Source organism: Pantherophis guttatus, chromosome 2 (assembly GCF_059756535.1).
Source record: "Pantherophis guttatus breed Tessera chromosome 2, ASM5975653v1, whole genome shotgun sequence".
In the NCBI taxonomy this organism is placed as follows: Eukaryota; Metazoa; Chordata; class Lepidosauria; order Squamata; family Colubridae; genus Pantherophis; species Pantherophis guttatus.
Genome location: NC_142064.1, coordinates 142,379,404 through 142,395,863, shown reverse-complemented (window position 1 = coordinate 142,395,863; position 16,460 = coordinate 142,379,404). Strand labels below are relative to the sequence as shown.

General features: G+C 40.6%; 1 long non-coding RNA gene across 1 annotated transcript; it reads left to right on the top strand.

The window, feature by feature from the left end:
• Positions 1-10,309: 10,309 nt before the first annotated feature.
• Positions 10,310-14,064, top strand: LOC117662815 (uncharacterized). The gene is made up of 2 exons (XR_004590519.3): positions 10,310-13,718; positions 13,940-14,064. It is a non-coding gene; the product is annotated as an uncharacterized LOC117662815 (long non-coding RNA).
• Positions 14,065-16,460: the final 2,396 nt, after the last annotated feature.

Here is a 16,460-nt window from a genome sequence, read left to right as displayed (position 1 = left end):
TCTAGGGAAACCCATTATTAAACTAGTCAAGGAATTTGGGCAGAGGTCATTATTCAGCAGGGAGGCTAGTACAAGAGCAACAATCCCAACTGATCCCTTGAGCCCAACCAAATGAACAAGGTCTCATCCGGTGTCCTATGGCGCAGTTCCCCTGAAAGCTGTAAAGGATTCTCGGTGACAATCACCACACCCTCATCCCTGTCCTCCATCTCATCTAATGATACCCATCTGGATCTGGTGAAATTCAGCAGGTTCTAACAGGTTCTGGAGAACCGGTAGCGGAAATTTTGAGTAGTTCGGAGAACCTGCAAATACCACCTCTGGCTGGCCCCAGAGTGGGGAGGGAATGGAGATTTTGCTGTATCCTTCCCCTACCATGCCCACCAAGCCACGCCCACAGAACCGGTAGGGAAAAATTTTGAATTTCACCCCTGAGCTGGATATATTTTGAAATGGCAAACTGGACTTACTTAAGTTGGCAAGAATTCAACTGTACAATCCAAAGGTCAGCTAAAAGAAATGGCCCAGAAGAGTGGCAGCAGGAGCTTGGGAAATGAGAAAAGAGAAAGACTACATATCGGAGCCTGGAAAGTAAAGGGAAATAGTTCAACAAGCAGGGTTGCACCTAAAAACACATGAACCAAATCTACAATTAAGGATTTGGCTTGCCAATACTATATTCCAACACTTATTTACATCTTCAGTAGCTACGATTACATATTACTGCTGGTCAATGACAAAAATAAAGATTTTGATTTGATTACTTCACCATAAGATAAACGTTGAGGTAGGAATTGGGGATATCATATGGACAGCAGTAAGGAGATTTGCAGGTTGGTCCTATTGAATTAATGTTTGCACAACCAAGGCCTCAGAATTACCATCTGTCACAGAAATAATAATTCTCCAAATACTTGTTTATTGCCTCAAGGATGTCACAGTTAAGCAGACAAATCAGTATTTATTCAACAATTGCAAATCATAAATATTTGATTAAATGTGCCTCCCCAACAAACAGGCTCAGTGAAGGACCCCTAATACAAATTAATACAAAGCTCTTCTGTTAAATAACACAATCAGTGATGGGTTGCTCCCGGTTCGCACCGGTTCGTGTGAACCGTTGGCGAAAATTTGGCCAAGGTCGCAGAACCAGTAACGGTGACCAGCTGGCCATGCCCCCGAACCGGTTCCCCCGGTCACTAGTTGCTTGCCCCGGCCACCATGCTTGTTGCCGCATGTTCTTCACGCACGTGCATCCCATTGCCTTGCAAGTCCAATGAGATGCACATGTGTGAGGAACATTGTGGCAATAGCAGCAGCTTTTTCTGCCCAGTATGTTTTGGCGGCCTGCAGAGAAAGTGGCTGCCAAAGAAGCCTTTTCGGAGGCTTTTTTGCCTGCTGCTTTCCAGCAGTTGCGGCTGGCTGGGGGCTGCCGAACACTACAATCAGCTTGCCTTCCAGACTGTGGAACAGCCATGGAAGGTAAGCACCCTAAACAACGAGGCAGTGGTGGGGGAGGAAGGTGGGATTTCCGGGACGCCCCTCCGTTGCTCCTGCGCCACTGATGCCTGCAGTGGCAAAAGCCGCGCAGGAAAAGTCCCTGGGAGTTCTGGGACTCCCTGCCGCTGCCACCGCCGCTTTGCCCCCCCCCCCCAGCTGACGATCTCAGCTTGGATCGTGAGAGGCATTTAAAAGAAAAATGCCTCTCACGATCCAAGCTCTGACGATCCCAGCTCACTTGACTGATTGCCAGAGGTCTTTTTAAAAACCCTCTGCCAATCAGGCAACTCAGCTTGATCGTCAGAGCCATTTAAAAGAAAAAAACTTTTTCTTTTAAATGCGTCTCAGGATCCATGCGTCTCTGACGATCCCAGCTCAGTGATCAGGCAACTCAGCTGGGATCGTCAGAGCCTTTTGAAACCATTTTGAAACAAAATGGTTTTAAAAGTTAAAAAAAAAAATAGGCCACGCCCACCCAGTCACATTACCCCACCACCACCACCAAGCCATGCCCACAGAATCTAAAAAAAAATTTAGATTTCACCACTGAGGGTGGGAGAGAGAGAGTGAAAGAAAGAGAGGGAGAGAAAAAAAGACAAAGAAAATGAGAGAGAAAAAAAGAAGGGAGAGACAAGAAAAAAAAAGATACAAAGAAAGAAAGGAAGAAGGAAAGGAAGGGAGAGAGGGAAAAAGAATGAAAGAAAAAGAGACAGAAAAAACAGGAAGGAAGGAAGGGAGAGACAGAAAGAAAGAAGGAAAGAGGAAGGGAGAGGGAAAAAGAATGAAAGAAAAAACAGGAAGAGAAAGGAAGGAAGGGAGAGACAAAGAAGGAAGGGAGAGAGAAAAAAATGAAAGAAAAAACAGGAAGGAAGGAGAGAAAGAAAGGAAAGAGGAAGGGAGAGAGAAAAAAGAATAAAAGAAAAAGAGTCAAAGAAAAAAACGAGGAAGGAAGGGAGAGACAAGAAAGAGAGAAAGAAGGAAGGAAGAGGAAGAGAGAGAAAGAAAGAAAGAAAGAAAGAAAGAAAGAAAGAAAGAAAGAAAGAAAGAAAGAAAGAAAAAGAAAGAAGAGGAAGGAAGGAAGGAACATAAACCCTGGCACTAGACGTGGCTTCAGAAGACACTTTGAAACAGGACGACAATCTAGGGCTGGAAGGGACCTTAGAGGCCATCTAGTCCAACCCCTTGCTCCAGCAGGAAACCTTACTGGATTATTTTGGTGCCTCTAACAGAGAGGAAAATTGTCAGAAAGGAGAAGGAATTTACTAGGACAAGGCTGCCATGCAGAGAAAGGCAGAGATAGTCCTTGATTTATGACCAGAATTGAACCCAAAATTTTGGTTGCTAAGCAAGAGTGTTGTTAAGTGAGTTTCACCACATTTTACTCAATCCATGATCTCTCCTGGCTCTAACAGTCATGTGCAGGCTAGGGAAGTAAATCTGAAGGTGTGTGTAATGTTTGAATGTACAGAAGTTATAGTTAAATGTGTGGCAGAAAGTGGACTCGGGGTGTGTTTTTCCAAATGTAATAAGTGAGGTTGAATATGTATAGTTTTAGAAGAGGTGTGTGTGTGTGTATGTGTACACACACATACAGTATATATAGTAAACAATGTATCTTTTTGTGTGCCTATACACTATACTATGTAATATGTATGTACACATATGGCATATGTATATAGGATTAAATAGTATATTTTGGATGTTCAGTAGTAGTAAATAAATAGACAGGGAAATTGTATCTCGTTAAGGCCTTTGAGGTGAGGAGAGGCCAGGCATCCTAACCATAACCCTTGACATGAGTGACGTCAAGCTGGCCCCGCCTACCTAGTCACATGACCACCCAGCTACGCCCACCCAGTCACATGACCACCAAGCCACACCCAGACATGTGACCATCAAGCCATGCCCAGACAAGTGACCACCAAGCCATGCCCACAAAGTCACATGACCATCAAGCCATGCCCACCAAATAAGCCACGCCCACAGAACCGGTAGTAAAAAAAATTAGAACCCACCCCTGAACACAATACCCAACTGAGCCATTGTTTCCATGGTGAAATCAGGCTTTCACAAGAAGTAACAGTTTTCACTATTGACCTTTTATGTTTCAAGGCTCCCCCAACTGCCATGAATTTATTTTTTACATCTATAGAACTTATATCTGGAGTTAGCCTAACTGACACCATCTTTTAATTCTTGAATGCTGCAAATCTTGGAAGCTTTGGGCAAAGCCTTGCAAATTGCCTTTGATCTCCTTCCTTTTCCGAGTAACATGAAAGAAGGCCCTTCCAATGTAGAGATGAAATTAACAAAGAGTTGCCCTTTGCAAGCTTAACCTTTATAAGGAAAGGGGCTTTGTAGAGACGGAAGAAATCTTCGTTTCAACACTGCTTTTCGCGGGGATTTAAGTACAGTTGGCTGAACTCACTCATCCAAGCTGCTTAGCTTTCAACTATCTTTCTGATGTTTTCTTCACTCTGGGCAGCCTGCAGAAGACCCACCAATAATTTCTCTTCTGTAGACATTTAAACAGATAGATTAAAAAACAAAAGTACCGAATATCTGCCCACAAGGGACATCATAAAACCAATCTGACTTTCAGAGGATTATGGAGTATACAATATACCTACAATCCAATTAAAATGAATAATGGGAGCGGAAAGCCCCCAATGAAAAGAGCTAACAACAAAAGCCGGGGGAGTGGGGAGGTGTACAGTTCTGTAAAAAAAAAAAATGACCCAAATTTCCTCTCTTAGCCAGCTTTTAAAGTCCAGAAGCCCAACACTCTTTTACATTGGGTTGCCCCAATGGATAATGACTTAGTAGTTTGTTTACAATATATAGACCCTTGACTAATTCAAAGCCCCAACAGATGAGTTGTTTTGCTTTAGGTAGGCCAGGCCAGGAAACAGCATAAAAATTGTTAGACTTTATATACGTCATAAAATATAATATGATAACAGGAGAAGATGAGAGAAAGCCGACTCCACTGGCATGGACAGCACTTTCCACCGTGGCCAAGACTGCCTACCAACTAGAAGTCAATGGCTGATGATCTCGCAGGGGTCCAAAACAGAGATGGCAAGACACCATCAACAAAGATATGCAAGCCACAGGCCTGCACCCTGGAGACACAGCTGACTGTACAAAATGACACTTAATGATTCAAAAAACGGACCCTGCACCTGCAGGAATATGCAAGGAAGGAGAAGATAAAATATAATAGCAGAACTTTATTATTAATTTGATGAATGAAAGCCAGACAGATTTTCTTTCTCCCTCTTCCTCTTACAGGTGGTCCTCAGCTTACGACTGCAGTTGGGACCACCATTGCTGTTGCAAAGCAACATGGTTATAAGGTACAATGTCACACAAATAGATTGCTTAGTGATGGCAATTCCTGCAAACCCAGTTGCCATTGTTAAGCAAGGATCTCATGGGTCATTAACCAAGGAGCTCACATGATCACGACTCCTAGCTTCTCCACTGACGTTGCTTGTGGAAAACCTGGCAGGAAATGTTGGAAATTGTGATTACATGACTGTCAGGTGTTCTGTCCTTCCTCACACAGGCAAACGTAATACCAAGCATGCCTGCCAATTTTTTATTAGGTAAACAGATTAGAATTCTTGGCAGACCAAGGTTTTGGCAGCAAACTGCCGAATGCCTGCCAAGACAGGTTTCACTCCCATAAAGCAGAAGAGGACTTATCTTCAGTCTGTTCCAGGAGCAACAAATTATCCATGAGACAAGAGTTTAGTCAATGTTCAGTCCAAAATATATCCAAGCCGAATTTCAGAGATCACGATGTGACTTTCAGGGTTTAACTTTGTCCGTCACAAAGCCTGAAGAGCAATCCCACCCACTTTTATTCCTGGTGGGGCGTGGCTCCATGACTCAGCTCAATCTCTGGCCCTCCCACACCTCTTCTGTTGCTGCGCATGCTTCTTCCTCCGATGCTGCCTGGGATTAAGCCAGGATTCATCCTCCTCGCTCCCTATCAATTGGTGCTCTGATATACCTTCCTCCTGGCACCTCCCAGGCTGTACCTCCTGGCCTTCGGATGGAACCTGAGGCATTGCCAGAAAGGAGGGTCCTGGAGAGGGAGGCCTTGTCAGTTCCTCCCCATCACCTTCTGAGTCCTCTTCCTCTGTTAGGACAGGCTCGGGAGTCAGGGTCACAACAGTCAGGATACTGCAATGGCCAGAACTCCAAAGACCTGGAGCACCATTTGTTCAGCACCATTGCAACTTTGAAATGTCACTGAATGAATGGGTGTAATCTAAGGACTACATGTATGTATGTATGTATGTATGTATGTAGGGTTTTATGGGTTAGTTTTTAATTATATAGCTTGGGGTTTTAAATTGGGAGGCCGATTAATTTAATTTATTTTTAGTTATCTTAACTTTTATATTGTATGTTATTTTAATTTTCGGCTGTTCACCGCCCTGAGTCCCTTCGGAGAGAAGGGCGGTATATAAATTCAATAAATAATTTTATATATATATATATATATATATATATATATATATATATATATATATATAATATATGTATATATATATATATATGTAGGTCTTTGGTTATTCGGGAAGGGCGGTATATAAATTCAATAAATAATTTTATATATATATATATATATATATATATATATATATATATATATATATATATAATATATGTATATATATATATATATGTAGGTCTTTGGTTATTCGGGTTTTCTCCCGCGTAAAATTGGAGGTTTCTTGGCAATGTTTCGACGAAGTCTCATTCGTCATCTTCAGGCTGGTGTTCTCGGCTTCGTGCTTCTAGGAGCAATGTGAGATCGTAGCTGTTTCTTCCATTTAACTGCTAGTGGGGGTGTGAACTGATTGGGTGGGAGCTTGGCTGTGTTCTGATTGGGTGGAGGTGTGTTCTGATTGGGGGTTTGGCTGTGCTCTGATTGGATCGGGGGTTGGCTGTGCTCTGATTGGATGGGGGTGTGTTCTGTTTAGGTGGGGGCTTGGTTGTCTCGTGTTAGTCTGAGTTGCAGGGGGATTTGAGCTGGTGAGCTGCATTGCTGTTGTTTGGCTTCGCGTTCGTGGTCGTGCCACATCTTCATGGTGGGTGTCAGTTTGCTTCATGTATGGATTGGGGGGATTTAAAGTGGCTAATGATGCAGCTGTCGTCTGGCTTCTGGTTTGTGGCCGTGCTTCATCGGTGTGGATTTGCTTTTTGCGTGGATGTGTGGTGGTGACACCCTGTGTGGTTTTCATGAGTGTGGGTCTGGTGTCATTCTTTGTGTTAGGGACTCGTTTGTCAATGAGGGCGGGTTTCCAAATGGCTGGTAGGCAGGAGGTATCATCTCGTTTATTCATGCTGTGTGGGCGTTTTTCTATCTCGATGGCTTCTCTGATTATTCTGTTGTTAAAGTGTTCAGTTTTGGCGATAATTCTGGTCTTTTTAAAGTCAATATCATGTCCTGTGGCTTTAAGGTGTTGGACCAGGGAAGAAGTAGGTTCCTCTTTTCTGACTGAGTTCTTGTGTTCTTCAATGCGTGCACTTATTCTTCTGTTGGTTTGTCCGATGTATGTGGTGGGGCAGGCGGTGCATGGGATTTCATATACTCCTTAATTTTCTAACTCTTTGGGCTTTCTTAGGATGGTGGATATTTTTTGGTTTGTGCAGAATGCTGTCTTGATATTGTGTTTGTGGAGGATCTTGCTGATTCTGTCTGTGGTGCCTTTTATGTATGGGAGGAGGGCTTTGCCGTTTTCTTGTTCTCTGTCTTGGGTTTTAGTGGGGGTTTCTTTTTGGATTAGGTTGGTAATCTTATTTCTTTGGAATCTGTTGGATGTTAGTACGTTAGTGAGAGTGTGTAGTTCGGTTTTTAGGTGTTGTTCGTCAGCTAAGCGTTTTGTTCTGGAGATGAGTGTCTTGGCTACGGAGTTGATCTGTGCTGGGTGGTGGTGTGAGAGTGCGTGCAGATAGCGGTTTGTGTGTGTTTTCTTTTGGTAAATGGTGTGTCCTAGTGAGCCATTGGATTTTTTTGTAGACTAAGACATCCAGGAAGAGAAGTTGGTTGTTAGCTTCTGTTTCCATGGTGAACTGTATTTTGGGGTGTAGGCTGTTGAGGTGTGTGAGGAAGTTGTCCAGTTTTTCTTTCCCGTGTGGCCAGATTATGAAGGTGTCGTCTACGTATCTGAGCCAGAGTTTGGGTTTGTGATCCGATTTTTCTAGAGCTTGGGTTTCAAAGTGTTCCATGTAGAGGTTTGCAATGACAGGTGAGATCCCATGGGTGCTCCTTCTATTTGTTTGTATTTTTGTCCATTATAGATGAAGTATGTGTTGGATAGGCAGTGGTTGGTCAAATCTAGGATGTGCTTGGAGGGGTTATATTTGTTTTGGATAGCTGTCAAGGCTTCTTTGATTGGCACTTGGGTGAAGAGGGATATGACATCGAAGCTCACGAGTAGGTCGCTGGGCTGTAAGTTTTGTTTCTTTATGATCTCTATGAACTGGAATGAGTTTTTTACGTGTGAGGTGATGGATTCTGCATAGGGCTGTAGTTGTTTGGCGAGAAATTTGGCTAGGTTTTGTAGAGGTGAGCCTATGGAGCTGACTATGGGTCTAAGTGGGGTTCCTTCTTTGTGTATCTTGTCTGCTGGTAGGATTATTATGCTGGTGTCTTCTTTCAGGTTAAGTAGTGCTGTCTGTTCCTCTTTGGGTAAGTTGCTTTTGGGTGGCTTGCTGGTGCAGAGAATGTTGGTGATTTCAAGTCTGATTCTGTTAGCGTCGGCGGGGTTGATTTTGGTCAGGCTGGTTTCAACTCCGCATATAATGGTTTCAGTGGGAATGTGTTTGGGAGCGACTGCAAAGTTGAATCCTTTGGAAAGGACATTGGTTTCGGCTTTGGTGAGGATCCTATCTGAGATGTTATGCACTGTTTGTTTCATGTGTGGCTGTGAGGGGGGAGGGGTTTGTTTCTGGCATTCTTGTAGTCTTCGGAATTTGTTGGTGTGTGTGTCTGTCTTGAGGGTGGTCTGTGTTTCGGCTCTCCAGACGGCGAGTTCTTTGGATTTATCCCAAAGTGCAGGGTGGATCTTGTTGCTGAGTTTGAGATGAAGTATGAGGAGATCTTTGTTGATTCGGTCTAGGAGGAATCTTTTTGTGTGAAATTCATTTCTTATTAGGGCCAATTCTGTTCTTTTCAGGATGCGTTTGGTGGCTGAAGAGTTGGAGTGGTATTTCAATTGGAAGCATGTGGGGATTAAATTTTGATTTAAGCTCCCACCCAATCAGTTCACACCCCCACTGCAGTTAAAAGGAAGAAACAGCTGCGATCTCACATTGCTCCTAGAAGCAAGAAGCCGAAAACACCAGCCAAGACACTTCCAATTTTACGCGGGAGACATAATATTGAATTTCTTCCACACTGCCTCCTTTCTAGGTTTTCTGGACTGATGATGATGATGATGATGATGATGATGAAGAAGAAGAAGAAGAAGAAGAAGAAGAAGAAGAAGAAGAAGAAGAAGAAGAAGAAGAAGAAGAAGAAGAAGAAGAAGAGGAGGAGGAGGAGGAGGAGGAGGAGGAGGAGGAGGAGGAGGAGGAAGAGGAAGAGGAAGAGGAAGAGGAAGAGGAAGATTTGTAATGGCTTACATGTACATTCTCTATACTATGGAAGTTTTTTCTTTTTAATGCATACTATATTGAGAATGTTGTTGCTAATACGTCTAGTATAAGGAAATAACTGAGATGAAGAAATCAATTATTTTTCCTGAAATGAGAAGAAGGTACCTGAGATTTCCTGTAGTTGCCTAGCAACTATACTGCCCCCATTCCCTCCCCCACATCATCTGTCAGGATTTTGAAGGAAAGGAATGTAACACTCTTACCAAGGTCAAACCAAGGAATGTACAGTATCTGGATGGACCACTGGCAATTTAGGTGTGGTTCCCTGGCCTACTGTAATAAAGTATATACTAAACTGTATAATACATACAACATATGTGTTATACATATGTTATACATACATATATATATATACATATACATATACATATACATATACATATACATATACATATACATATACATATATATATATATATATATATATATATATATATATATATATATATATATGTGTGTGTGTTTTCTCAGGTTTTCGCGCAACTCAAACCCACACTGATAATGAGCCACGACCAAGGACCAGAAGCCAGACCGCAGCTGCATCATTAGCCACTTTAAACCCCTCCAATCCATACATGAAGCAGACTGACACCCACCATGAAGAGCTCGCACGGCCACAAACACGAAGCCAAACAACAACAATGCAGCTCACCAGCTCAAATCCCCTTGCAACTCTGACTAAGCTGAGCACAACCAAGCCCCCACCCAAACAGAACACACCCCCAGCCAATCAGAGCACAACCAACCCCCCATCCAATCAGAGCACAGCCAAGCCCCTAACCAATCAGAACACACCTCCACCCAATCAGAACACAGCCAAGTTCCCACCCAATCAGCTCAAACCCCCACTAGCAGTTAAAAGGAAGAGACAGCTGCGATCTCACATTGCTCCTGGAAGCATGAAGCCGAGAACACCAGCCTGAAGATGACGAATGAGACTTCGTCGAAACGTCGCCAAGACACTTCCAATTTTACGTGGGAGAAAACCCGAATAACCAAAGACCTACATATATATATATACACACACACATATACATATACATATTATACATACGTTGCAACATATGTATATGTATGTATATACAGTACATATGTTGCATGTTATACATATGCAAAGGAACGTACAGTCAACCTTGGCGGTTTCCCAAATGATTTGTTCATGGATAGATCATTTTCACTGGGGAAGGGAGGTGGAAAGTAGGAACCATAATGGCCAAAGTTGGTAGACCTGATCAGATTCTCAAAAAAGAAAAAAAAGAGAAGAAAAAAGAGAAGTTTAAAAAAATAAGAGACATTGATCCATATCTCGTATGGAAAAAAAAATGGTATTCAGGGAAGAGAAAATTGTGGAGCAAAAGTTATAAATGGACTTAGCATAAATTTATCAAGAAATCATTATTTTTCCTTCAATGAGGAAAATGGAAGGTAATGATAAATTTAGCTCAATTTGATTGCAATGTCGTCTTACTCCTTTTCTGCCCTTTGTATAACACTATTTAACTCAAAACAGAATAAGGGATGTGGGATATATTTTGCTGTAGCTGTTGTTCCTATCATCTATTAGTATATTGGCAATAGCATTTTGCCTCACTCTTCAGGCCTCAATTTACACCCTTCAATATTATTGTGATAATGAGGAGGCTATTTTTTTTCTGCATTGTGTCATTTTTAATTTATTTCAATCTTTGTTGCTGCTAGACTTTTTGAGTATGCCTGTCAGATGGAAAGGCAAGTTATAACAGAGGTGTTATTATGACATGATGATAAAAAATAGATGTCTCTGTTAGGCTTATAGGCTAATTAAGCCCAATGTAAAAGGAAAAAAGACAGGAGGGAAAAGAAGAAAAAGAAACAAGACAATTTGGGCACTAATTTCTTAATACTTGATTTATCAAGGCCAAATTCAAGGCTGCTAAAGGACAAAGAACATCCTCATGGGAAACAGCTTTTTACTTGTAGGTTTTTTGGGTTGGTGGTCTGGGAAAAGATGGGGAGGATTGCCAATAAATTGGTTGCACAGTAAAAGTGAAGGGAGATGAAAGTTCCTCACAGGTGCTCCTTATCTTCACAGAGCAGTTGGTCTCAATGACATCAAATCAGGTTTAGGTGACATTGAAAAGCAGAAGATTCAGGACTTAGCTGGATCCTAGCCCATCTCTTTACTGCAAGTGAGTTGGGGCAGAAGAAAAAACTGAACCTGATTTAAAATCTAACGAATTCTTCAGCTATCAGCCAAGGCAGAAGTTACAATGGGTTGATGGAGACAATGTAGAAGGATGCCCAATTAGCCAACATTTAATTTCAGGGTGGAAGTGATACAGGTCTCTGCACCCTAATGCCTCATGCCTTCCTCAAAATGATTCTTGTAAACCACTTGTTAATTACCTTATTTCTTGGAGTATAAGACGCACCAGAGTATAAGACATGCCTTAGTTTTTGGGGAGGAAATAGGGGAAAAAAATTCTGCCTACCAAGTATTCATCTGGCTAGTCCCAGCACATTAGTTCGCTCGCTGGTTTTGAGGTTGGGACTGGTTGGGGCTGTGCTTCTAAAGCTCCCTTGTCAGAGGGAGCAGCAATTAGAAAAGCAGGCAAAGCACGAAAGAACGCTTTGCTCCTGTTGGGGCTGAAAAACAACTTCAAAAGCACAGCTGATCTTCAGAGGGAGCTCCAGTGACTAAAGCAGGCAAAGCGCGGAAGGGGTAAGAGAAGGCAGCAGCTGTTTTGGGTAGCCATTTTGGGCACTGCGCGGGGTTACATTCGGAGTATAAGACATACCCACGTTTTCAGCCTCTTTTAGGATTGAAAAAAGTGTGTCTTATACTCCAAAAAATATGGTAAATGGTTAGACACCTGGAGGCTTTGTTGGCCTGTATAGCAGGATTGGGAATGCAGCAGGGACAGTAAGTGGACTTCCACTTAAGCAATTTGAATGTTATTAAGCTATCCATCATTTTGTCAATTGATTTTCATGGATACAGGGAAAATAATAGCTGTACTTCCATCTCTGCATCCCTATCAGCAAATGCAAGCATTAGTAATTAGACCAGTAATTAATTCAGTTTAGTATAAATGCTGCCACTAATTACCAGGACTTTGGCTGCTAGGCTGAGAAGAAAATTTGTCTAAAAAGTCTAAAGAGATACACACATCCAAATGAATTTCATAGCACTGAAAACATCTGTATTTTGACTTCAAGTTTTTTAATCCTACAAAAGGATTTTTTTCTGAGGAATGTAATGTACACACATCACACACATAAAACCACAGATCAAATTCACAGCTGAAAAAAGCTTATACAGTGTAATGAAAAATAATGCAGCAATGAAATCTTTTTGCCAACATGAAAAGTGATTGGAAAGAGGCTGTTTCAATATCAGATAAATTTCTTTTTCCATGAAAGAGTTCTTAAAGATCTTAAGAAATATATTCCTCTTCAGCATTTGGGGCTGAGGATGGGGTGGGGTAGGGGAAGAACCTGTAACAATAGTCAAAGAAACCATGTAAAATGAGAAATGAAAACTCCAAAATCTTCATACGATCAGATTTTTCAGCTTTAGAAAGATCGTTATTCATTCTTTTAAGTTTTCCTTTTTAAAACTTTTAGCTGCAGTCTATAAAAGCATTACATCAATGACAAAAGCCAGATTTTTAAAAAATGAAGTATCATGTTATAGTACCAGTGATTCCAATCAATTTTTTTAAAAAATTGATGCCTCCTTGAAACTGTTTGGAGATAGTTACCCATCTGCAACTCTAAATTACCTCAGGGAGGCTTCCTAGGGATGATGGATAAATTTTGTGGGATTGAAATCCCACTCTTTTGGTGAGTGTCAAGTTGCTGAAAGCTGCATTTCTTCCAATCCAAAGAAACAGAAGGATGGAGATGCATGTCTTAACTTTATTGATCAAGGGTATGTAAAGAATACTGTGATAAAATCACCACTGTATCTATATTTCTTTTAGTATTAGTGTTTAAATAGAAAAAAATGGTTTCAGAATTTGTTTCAAAGATGAAAAAAAAGGTAATTTCTCATGAATGGGATATGGAGTTTTGTCTCTTATTTGGACTACAAGGAAGTCAAGGGTGGTGTGAGTGCCCTGTCTTGTTCCATTATTGCTCCATAATGTGCGGCAGTCTCCCTGACTTTCTAGAAGTAGTAGTGGAGGACTGTTTCAGTCTTAAGAATGAAGATAAACAATCTTTTCATTGCATTTTGCGAAAAAGGAACTACTCATTTGAGTAATAACAACAGGACTAATACACCAGTAATAAAACATCTAATATTAATTCTGTCCAAGTATGATATATGAGGTGAACAATATTCTTTTTCCATTGAAATTTCCACCATTCCATCATATAACATTCAACTTTTGTATCTGTTTTCTCATACAATCTTTGTGTCAAGCTCCAGGGAAATCAGGAGATTCAGACATTTCAAATGAGTATAAAGATTTATTGCAAGATTACGCTATCTACATGAATCTGACCAACTAACGATCAAGGGAAATGAACCGGAGATAAAAGAGGCATTCAAGGTAGGCTGGACTTAGATGTCTTGCAGGCGCACAAGGACTCGTGACTCATGACGCATTTGACCCGTCCTTTGGGCTCAGTCTGGTCATCTCCTACACTTTGACCTGTTTAGGTTCTGAATCATATTTTACTAATACATTATAAATTGTATCAGAAAATGTTCAATGTATTATGAATTATAAGATTTCCATATTCAGTCAAATTTCTCTTCTCTTCTTTCCAGAATTCTCTTGTTACTGTGCTATTTATTTGGGAATGTTGGAACCAACTGAGTGTGGAAGAACACTGTGTAATAAAAGACAAAAAAAAATCTTGTGTCCTGTTAATAAAAAAAGTATTGTAATCTAAGATTATTGTCTCTTTATTGAGCAAAGTCCTTCATGCTTTTTTCATCAGAAAATTAGACATTCATTAATGAAGCAAGGTGGAGAGGGAAGTTAGGCATGTTCTTTTCCTGTATTTATCTCAAATGTTCAACTAAATTTGCTTAATACTAGATAAACTCTTGGAAGTGATTATATAGGGCATTGCTATGTAATTAGACTATGCACAATAATTTTAGCTTTTTGTTGTTTATAAATACACTTTTTCCATGTAAAAAACTAAGGAATACAACCCATCTTTATTTAAAAAAAAAATGCAAGTGGAAAGGCCATTCCAGTTTAACAACAAATATCATCACTGGCTCATACGCAGAAAATGGTCACCAGCCTGAGTGGATTCAGCTGGAAGAGTTGCCTAGCAACCAAGAGAGACAGCTATTGCTGGCCTCAGGAGACAAATAGGTGGAGCTAATGCCTTTCCCCCCAATGCAAGGGCCTGCTGCGAGGAAAGGCAGGCTGAACAAAGGCACTCAGCAAGACTATTGGCCAGAAAGAACTCTTCCCCAGCAAAGGAACAAATCTGAGATCCCTATATAAGGGGAGCTACATGCCACACAAATTTGTTGGTGACAACTCATCGTTTACTTCACCGTCATGTTCCTCAACTTCATAGATGCATTGTTTGTTTTGTTTGAATACTTTTTTTAAAGTAAAGATAAGACTTGCCTGTGTATTTGATTCCCATGGATCAAGAGAGGATAGAAAGTCCTTTGATAGTGAATCTGGCCTTTCTGATTTATCTTATAGCCTTATAATTACTCTCTCAGTTTTAGGAAGAAAATAGAGGCAATCAATTTTTGAAAATATTGTCAAGAAACTGCATGGACTTATTCTTGCAATTACCAGCAGTCGAAGTTGACTGGGTGGGCCATAATATCAACAGATAATGTTTCTGTAGTGGGCAGGAGCGCATTGTTTTAAATTACTTTTGTAACCACCCAAGTTAGGTTAGCTCTAACTAGTATATATATAGTCCACCTTCTTTTAAGCTCCCAGAGCAGAGAAATACAGATATTATGTCATGTTCCCATGTACAGGGTATTTTGATACTCCTGGAGAGACCTAGGTAGGTGTTGAGGCTATTTTTACCTGTTTTGTTTTGAGGGAAGAGATTTCTCAATGAACAGTTAGCCCTCTTGGAGTGAGACTTACTTCCCATCATTTCCTATTGAAAATTCATAGGAAACTTTTGAATGGTTTGCCCTGAATTTCAGCAGCATGATCTTGCAGAATTACAAGCCATTATGGCTTGTTCTACCATTGTGGAAAGGTATTTAGAACAATAGATTTGGCTACTATTTGAGTGAATGTGGTCAGGCTTTCCCAAATATCCATGTCCAATTTATTTTTTACATACACGCTTTTCTAAAATTACTGAAGGAAATTTGTTTCTGGCTGTTTAAGAAAGCCCTGAAAACTCATTTACATATACAAGTTTTCCCCTGAATAAGTTTTATTGCTCCCTGTGACTCCCAAATTAGCGGACTTTGTCTCTTTAGGATACATATTCTAACGTAGCGATATTTTTGAGCTGATGCTTTACCTTTGATATTTGATAGGTTAAATTAAAAATTAATAGCCTTTTATATATGTCAACTTTCTTGAGAGAACATTTACCCTTGAAGGTGGCTTGGAAATATTTTACATAAACACATCCTTTGTTAAACTGTGTTGGGGATGAATCTGTTGTAGGAGTGTCTGATTTTAAGATTTTTTGGGAGGAAGCTTCTGATGATAGTATTCTCTGAGTTATGTATTTCATTATGTATAGTTTATGGGTATACTTTGTATTGTTTTAAGGGGCTTCTGAGCCACCAGGAAGAACATTATCTTCAACATATAGTAATTAGTGTGTGTGTGTGTGTGTGTGTGTGTGTGTGTGTGTGTGTGTAGGGAGGCTAGGAATATGCATATAGATCTCTTCCCAGTTTAGGAAGATGTCCTCCTTTCCTCTCCTGTCTTTTGCACAATAGTTTACCACATTCAGAAAAATAACCATATCAGCAAAGTAGGGAAGATAAGGGAAAGGAAATTTTCACTCAGTCCTCTTTTCTATAAGCAACTCTTAAAAACTAAACATCATTGTGATCATTGTCATCATCATAATCCACAACACCATTGTATTATGCATGGGAACAGAAGGATCTGATCAGGAGAGGAGCCTATGTATCTGTGGAATAGAAATTTTACTCTTCACCATAATTAAAATGGATGCAGGCTGATAATAAAGGCATTTATGAGATGAATTAATTAAGAGCACTTTAATTATTAATTATACTCGGCCAAAGTTGCTGAACTGTGAAGTCTGATTGAGATAACAGATTCAGGAGAGATTGAAAGGCAAAGTAGTTACGAGATCAT